Genomic DNA, 8,086 nt, shown 5'->3' on the forward strand with positions numbered 1-8,086 from the left:
AAATGTTAAATCTGCTTTCTTTCCACAGACTTGCTCAGTTTCTCCAGCAATTTCTGTTTTGTTTTTAGATTTCCAGCATCTGCAGTTCTTCGTGTTTTTAGGGAGAAAATGGGAATAGTACTGAGTTGGGTAATCAGCCAGGATCATGTTGAATGGTGGAGCAGACTCGAAGGGCTGAATGACCTCCTCCTGGTTCTATTTATTTCTATAAATGTTGCAGCAAGTAACTCCCAGGTCTGACTCTCATAGCCTGTCCGCCATCTACAAGGCAGAAGATGGAATAATGCCCACTAGGTTAGATCAGTGCAGCTCCTTCCGAATCTATGACTATACCACCTAGAAGGACAAGGGCAGTAGATATATGTGACACCACCGTCTAAAAGTTACCCAGCAAGTCACTCACGTCCTGACTTGGAAATATATCGCCATTCCTTTAGTGTTGTTCTGTCAAAATCCTGGAACACCCTCCTTAATGCATTGTGTGTCTACTTACAGCAAATAGAGTGCAGCTCACCACCATCTTCTGTAGGGCATGTAGAGATGGGCAATAAATGATGGCCCAGCCAAATGATGTCCACAGCCCATAAATGAATATTAAAAAAAAATCTTTCCTCATAAGACTTGTAGTTCCAGCAACTTTGTGATGAATTTTAAAAAAACTTTTGACATGTACAAACAAATCTCAGACTGTCTGTGAGATGCCTCTGGGCCCAAATATTTGTATTCAACCATCCAGTTCATGGCAATGCGACATTAGTTGCAAAGCTGTGACATTAACATTTCTGATTGGTTTTGGTTTCCAAATGCTCAAGAGCACAATCAAGTTAATTATATAATATAGGCCATAGAGTGAAATGCAGATTGTCCCAAATGAAGTACACGATCCATTATCACGTAACTGAAAGGATCACAGCTATAGAAAAGTGTCACACCAGGCTTGAAAAGTTAACTCTGAATCTCTTTCTACAGGTGCTGCCAGACTTGCCAAGTTAGTCAGCGTTCTCTGTTTTTTCTCTGGACTTCCAGCATCCACAGTATTTTGCTTTTACTAAAATGTAGTTGCTAAATTTGGATTGTAGAGCCTAAGTTTTTTAATTTCTCTTGTGCAGTAGTTTCTTGGATGCAGTAAACAATTGAAGAGCACCAGCTGCTGAATTTATGTCAAGCCTGTTGTTTTTTTTTAACTTTTGCTTGAGTTCTCTACAGAGAATAGTTAAAGTTCAAGCACAGTAGGCCACATCGAGTGGTAACTTTAATTAGCACTAGCATTGGTATTAAGAGCAAGCAGGAAAGTTGGATCAGACTCAATGGCTCCTGACAATAAGCATTGCTCTTCTGAGTACAGAACATAACGAAATGCAGCAATTTGCTAATATTTTTAGTCATGCTAGAGCTCAGATAGTTACCTTTGATTAAAAACTGCAAGTGAAGCTGTCTGCCTGTTCCCCAAAAAAGCATTGTGTCTTCTTCTCTATCTAAGAAGAACTGAAAGAAGATTGTCTGAGGTATATTTCCTGCTGTGAATGATTTAAATAAAATGGTTACCTCTCAAATTGGATCAAGCCATCCAGTAACCTTGAGATTTAAAACACAGAGAATGCTTGTTGATTGAGAATATACCTCTGAACTCTCTCTGTTTAAAGCCTGGAATATAAAAAAATCAATGGATTGTAACTGCATTGAGTCATAGAGATGCACAGCATGGAAACAGGCACCTCCGTCCAATTCATCCATGCCAACCAGATATCCTAAGTTAATCTAGTTCCATTCAACAGTATTTGGCCCGTATCCCTCTAAACCCTTTCTATTCATATACTCATTCCAAATACCTTTTATACAGGTCATTTATAAAGATCACAAACAGCAGAAGCCCCAGAACAGATCCCTACGGAACACTACTGGTCACTGAGCTCCAAACTGAATTCTTTCCATCTACTACCACCCTCTGTCTTCTATTGGACAGCCAATTCTGTATCCAGACAGCCAAATTTCCCTGAATCCCATGCCTCCATACTTTCTGAATGAGCCTACCACGGGAAACCTTATCAAGTGCTTTGCTAAAATGCATATACACCACATCCACTGCTCTACCTTCATCAATGTGTTTTGTCACATCCTCAAAGAATTCAATAAGGCTTATGAGGCATGATCTGCCCCTCACAACGCCATGCTGACTATTTCTAATCAAGCTATGCTTTCCAAATAATCATAAATACTATCTCTCAGAATCCTCTCCAATAATTTTCCCACCATGGAATTAAGACTGTCTGGTCTGTAATCCCCAGGATTATCCCTATTCCCTTTCTTGTACAAAGGAATAACATTTTCCACCATCAAGTCATCTGGTACTACTCCAGTGGACAGTGAGGACAAAAAGATCATCGCCAAAGGAGCAGCAATCTCTTCCCTCGCTTCCTGTAGTAACATTGGGTGTATCCTGTCTGGCCCCGGGGACTTATCTATCCTCATGTTTTTCAAAATTTCTAGCACATCCTCGTTCCTAACATCAACCTGTTTGAGCATATCAGTCAGTTTCACACTGTCCTCACAAACTACAATGTCCCTCTCACTGGTGAATACCAAGCAAAGTATTCATTAAGGACCTCCCCTACCTCCTCCAACTCCAGGCACAAGTTCCCTCCACTATCCCTGATCGGCCCAACCCTCACTCTGGCCATTCTCTTGTTCCTCATGTAAGTATAGAATGCCTTGGGGTTTTCCTTAATCCTACCCACCAAGGCTTTTTCATGTCCCCTTCTAGCTGTCCTAAGTCCACTCTTCAGTTCCTTCCTGGCTACCTTGTAACTGTCTAGAGCCCTGTCTGATCCTTGCTTGCTCAACTTAAGTAAGCCTCCTTCTTCCTCTTGACTAGATGTTCCACATGTCTTGTCATCCAAGGTTCCTTCACCTTACCATCCCTTCCTTGCCTCAGTGGGACAAACCTGTCCAGCACTCGTAGCAAGTTCTCTTTAAACAATCTCCACATTTCTGTCATGTATTTCCCTAAGAACATCTGTTCCTAAGTTATGCTCTGCAGTTCCTGCCTAATAGCATGATAATTCCCTCTCCCCCAATTAAATACTTTCCCATACCATCTGCTCCTGTCCCTCTCCATGACTATAGTAAAGGCCAGGGAGTTGTGATCACTATCACTGGTATGCTCTCCTACCGAGAGATCTGACACCTGGCCTGGTCTGTAGCCAAGCACCAAATCCAATATGGCCTCCCCTCTAGTCGGCCTACCTACGTATTGAGTCAGAAATCCTTCCTGGACACACCTGACAAAATCTGCCCCATCCAAACTATTTGCACTTAGGAGGTTCCAGTCGATATCGGGGAAGTTGAAGTCACCCATGACAAACCTATTACTTCTGTACCTTTCCAAAATCTGCCTCCCAGGCCGTTCTTCGGTGTCTCTGTTGCTATTGGGGATCTATAGAAAACTCCAAATAAAGTGACTGCTCCTTTCCCATTTCTGACTTCCACACATACTGACTCAGAGGAGAAACCCTCCTCCACGGCCTCCCTCTCTGCAGTTGTGATACTATCCCTGATTAGCAATGCCACTCCCCCACCTCTTTTACCTCCCTCCCAATTTCTTTTGAAACATCTAAACCCCGGAACATCCACTAACCATTCCTGTCTCTGCGATATCCAAGACTCCATAATGCCACAACATCGTAGCTCCAAGTACTGATCCATGCTCTAAGTTCATCACCCTTATTCCTGACACTTCTTGTATTAAAATAGACACATTTCAACCCATCACACTGACTGCAACTTTGCCCTGTCAACTGTCTATCCTTCCACACAGACTCTTTGCATGCTGCATCTGCCTGTACATCAACTACCCACCCTCTGATCCATAGCTCCAGTTCACATCCCCCGGCGAAGCTAATTTAAACTCTCCTGAAGAGCTCTAGTAAACCTCCCGCCCAGGATATTGGTGCCCCTCCAGATCAGGTGTAACCCGTCCTTCTTGTACAGGTCCCATCTTCCCCAGAACGTATCCCAATGATCCACATATCTGAAGCCCTCCCTCCTACACCAGCTCTGTAGCCATGTGTTCAGCTGCATTCGCTCTCTATTCCTAGCCTCTCTAGCCCTTGGCACCAGTAGTAATACTGAGATTACTCCTCTGCTCGTCCTGTCTTTTAGCTTCCAACCTAACTCCCTATATTCACTTTTCAGGTCCTCATCCCTTTTCCTAGCTATGTCATTGGTACTGATGTGTACCACGACTTCTGGCTGCGCACCCTCCCCCTTAAGAATCCTGTAGACCCGATCTGAGACATCCCTGACCCTGGCACCCAGGAGGCAACCATCCGGGAGTCTCGCTCGATACCACAGAATCTCCTGTCTGTTCCCCAAACCATTGAATCACCTCTCACTATCGCTCTCTTATTCACCCCCATTCCCTTCTGAGCCACAGAGCCAGGCTCAGAGCCAGAGACCTGGCCACTACAGCTTTCCCCTGATAGGTCATCCCCCCCAACAGTATCCAAAGTGGTTTTCTTATTATTGAGGGGAATGGCCACAGGGGAACCCTGCACTGTCTGCCTTTTCCCTTTCCCTCTCCTGACAGTCACGCAGCTACCTTTGTCCTGTAACTTAGGTGTGACTACCTCCCTATAACTCCTATCTATCACCCCCTCAGCCTCCCGAATGATCCGGAGTTCATCCAACTCCAGTTCCAGTTCCCTAGCGCGGTTTGTGAGGAGCTGGAGTTGGGTGCACTTCTCGCAGGTGAAGCCAGAAGGGACACTAGTAGTGACCCTTACCTCCCACATCCTACAAGAGGAGTATGCAACTGCCCTAGCTTCCATTCCCTCTACCCTAGATTGCCAAAAGAGATAAAGAGAAAGAAAAAAAAGCTCACCTTACCCACCCTCCACACAGAGTGTTTTTTTTGTTAGAGGAGGAGGATGAGTGGGAGACACTATATATGTAGTATTTCGGGTTTGGCCACTGCCTGAATATTTCACTTACCCAGCAGTCCCCGTGTCTGCGTTTGCTCCTGCTCAGCCTTCGCTCCCCCTATTCACAAGGCAAGTTTTTTATACCGAAACCTTACCTTCCTGGCTGCCCCCTGGCTCACGCTGTCGTTGGCAGGCCTGTTTTTTCATAAAATGTTTACTAAAAAATAATTGCATGTCACATTTGAGAAGCCTACCTTTTGACATGCATATCAACATCGTTCTTCAAAGAAGATTTTACATCAGGTAAAATGGAGAGAAAGTGTGGGTCAGGAACACAGCTACAACATGAACTATCTCACCTGTCTTCATTTTAAACATATTGCTCCCTACTCCAAGCGCAACATTGGAGAACATAATGTAATGAGCACACAAAAGAATACAGTCATAAAACTAAAATCTAGAAATTAGCTGATGATATTAGCATACAAGTTTTCACCACATATCAAATATTTTTCTTTACTACTTTAAGAGAGACTCTATCTTGTTAAAATAAATGTGCAAATCCCTCATTAAAGTAGCAGACAGGTGAACTTTATATGAATGATTTCTGTTTGCACAATAAAGATTTTCCAGGCTCAACTGTTCCGTTGCCAACAACTTATATCACTTTTTTAAATTCATTCATGGGATGAGGGTGTTGCTGGGCAGGCAGCATTTATTGCCCATCCCTAATTGCCCAGAGGGCAGTAAAGAGTCAACTACATTGCTGTAGGTCTGGAGCCACATGGAGGCCAGACCAGGTAAGGATGGCAGTTTCCTTCCCAAAAAGATATTAGCGCACCAGATGGGTTTTTCCTGACAATCAACAATAGATTCATGGTCGTCATTAGACTCTCAATTCCAGATTTTTATTGAATTCAAATTCCACCTTCTGCCGTGGTGGGATTCAAACCTGGGTCCCCAGAACATTACTTGGGTCTCTGGATTGACAGTCCAGCAATAATACCCTACTCAAATGTACCATTAGTGTTCCTACTCAAATGTACCAGAAGTAATAAATATAAAATGGAGTGGGAGCTGCAAAGATTTCTTTTCATAAAAATTATGCTTAAATGAAATTGATATTTGCAATTACACAGCCCATGAAGCCTGATTGGTTTTCAATTGACTGACTTGCAGATCAGCTTCACTGAAAGGGTGGGAGTTTGATATAATAGCATCAGAGGAGACATCTCCAATTTAGTCTACATGTTTTCTGTGCTGCATGGACAGTTATTGCTAACATAATGAGACATGGCTTTGCCATCATGTGAATAACTTTAATGTAGTCCTGGCAGCACAAATAGCATGGCTCAAAATTAGACAACATATTGCAGTCAAAAGAAGCAAGACGGTGTCTGTTCTGTACACAGTTCAACAGTTTCTTGACAGTTTGAAGTGAGTCTATATTTTGGGCAAATCAGCATAAAAAAGGATTGAGGTTTGGAAGTTTTTCAATAGATTTTTTTTCACATTCTCGGAATTATAATATCCTCCCCTTCTTCACACTTTCACCTTCTCATTCCAGTTCAAATCTTTGCTATGCAGTCTGTAAACAGAGTTACATTTCTGCCCATATTTGTCAGTGTTCTAAACACAGCAAATGTTATTATGGAAGAACTTCTGAAATTGTTCAGAAATCAGATCACAAGCTTATTGTGAATAAGATAAATTATTGCTTTCTCTTCCGTCACCAAAATTGCATAGTTTACTCATTTTGTTATGGAAACAGTGATTCCATGATTAATGATTTTTAAGACCACAGCACTGAAATCACTAAAATCTTTCTACTTCTTTGTGTTACCTTTGATGAATAATTTGGAGAATATGGGTGATGGTAGCGGTCCAGGCCAAATAATAGTTTACCAACCAACTGGCTGGAGATGTACAGTTTTTGCTGGATTTTGCTAGTGTCTCATTATTATAGTTTCATACCCCAAAATTGAGCCCATGGACAATTTGATCTCTGGAGTGAACTGCATACTCAATTCACAACAATAACCAACATTTATATCAGACCTTTAACCAGAAACTCCACAGGACCATTATCAAACCAATGTCAACAATGAACTTGATAAGGAGCTAAAATAAAACAAAGAACGGCAGATGTTGACAATCTGAAATAAACCAGAAATTGCTGCAGAAATTCAACAGGTTTGGCAGCATTTATACAGAGAAAGCAGAGTTAATGGTTCAAGTCCTTCTTCAGACCCTTCTCTGCTTTCTCTCCACAAATGCTGACAGACCTGCTGAATTCCTCCAGCAATTGCTGTTAAGGTAAGGAACTATCATATGACCAAAACCTTGTTCAAAGAGCAAGGTATTGAAGAGTCTTAACAGAACAGAGACAAGCAGAGACGTTTTAAGGAGGCAATTAGACTTGCGGTGGCTAAAAGCATCACTACTGGTGGTGTAGTATATAAATAGTGATGCACAAGGAGAAGTGCAGATAATTTCAGGACTGTAGGTCACAGAGATGCCAAAACGTGGTTCAGAAGAAGAGTCATATTAGACTCGAAATGTTTGCTTCCCTCTTCACACATGCTGCCAGCTACTGAGTTTCTCCAACACTTTCTGTTTTTATTTTTATTTTCTATTCATTTTTTTTGTGGGATGTGGGCGTCGCTGGCTGGCCAGCATTTCTTGCCCATCCCTACTTGCCCTTGAGAAGGTGGTGGTGAGCTGCCTTCTTGAATCGTTGCATTCCTCCTGCTATAGGTTGACCCACAATGCTATTAGGGAGGGAATTCCAGGATTTTGACCCAGTGACTGTGAAGGAACGGCGATATATGGTGTTGGTGTTCCCATATATCTGCTGCCTTTGTCCTTCTAGATGGAAGTGGTCATTGGTTTGGAAGGTGCTGTCTGAGGATCTTTGGTGAATTTCTCCAGTGCATCTTGTAGATGGCACACACTGCTGCTACTGAGTGTCGGCGCTGGAGGGAGTGGATGCTTGTGGATGTAGTGCCAATCAAGCGGCCTTCTTTTTCCTGGATGGTGTCAAGCTTCTTGAGTGTTGTTGGGGCTGCACTCATTCAGGCAAGTGGGGACTATTCCATCACGCTCCTGATTTGTGCCTTGTAGATGGTGGACAGGCTTTGAGGAGTTTGGAGATGAGTTACTCGCCG

This window comes from Rhincodon typus, chromosome 3 (assembly GCF_021869965.1).
Source record: "Rhincodon typus isolate 14 chromosome 3, sRhiTyp1.1, whole genome shotgun sequence".
Classification (NCBI taxonomy): domain Eukaryota; kingdom Metazoa; phylum Chordata; class Chondrichthyes; order Orectolobiformes; family Rhincodontidae; genus Rhincodon; species Rhincodon typus.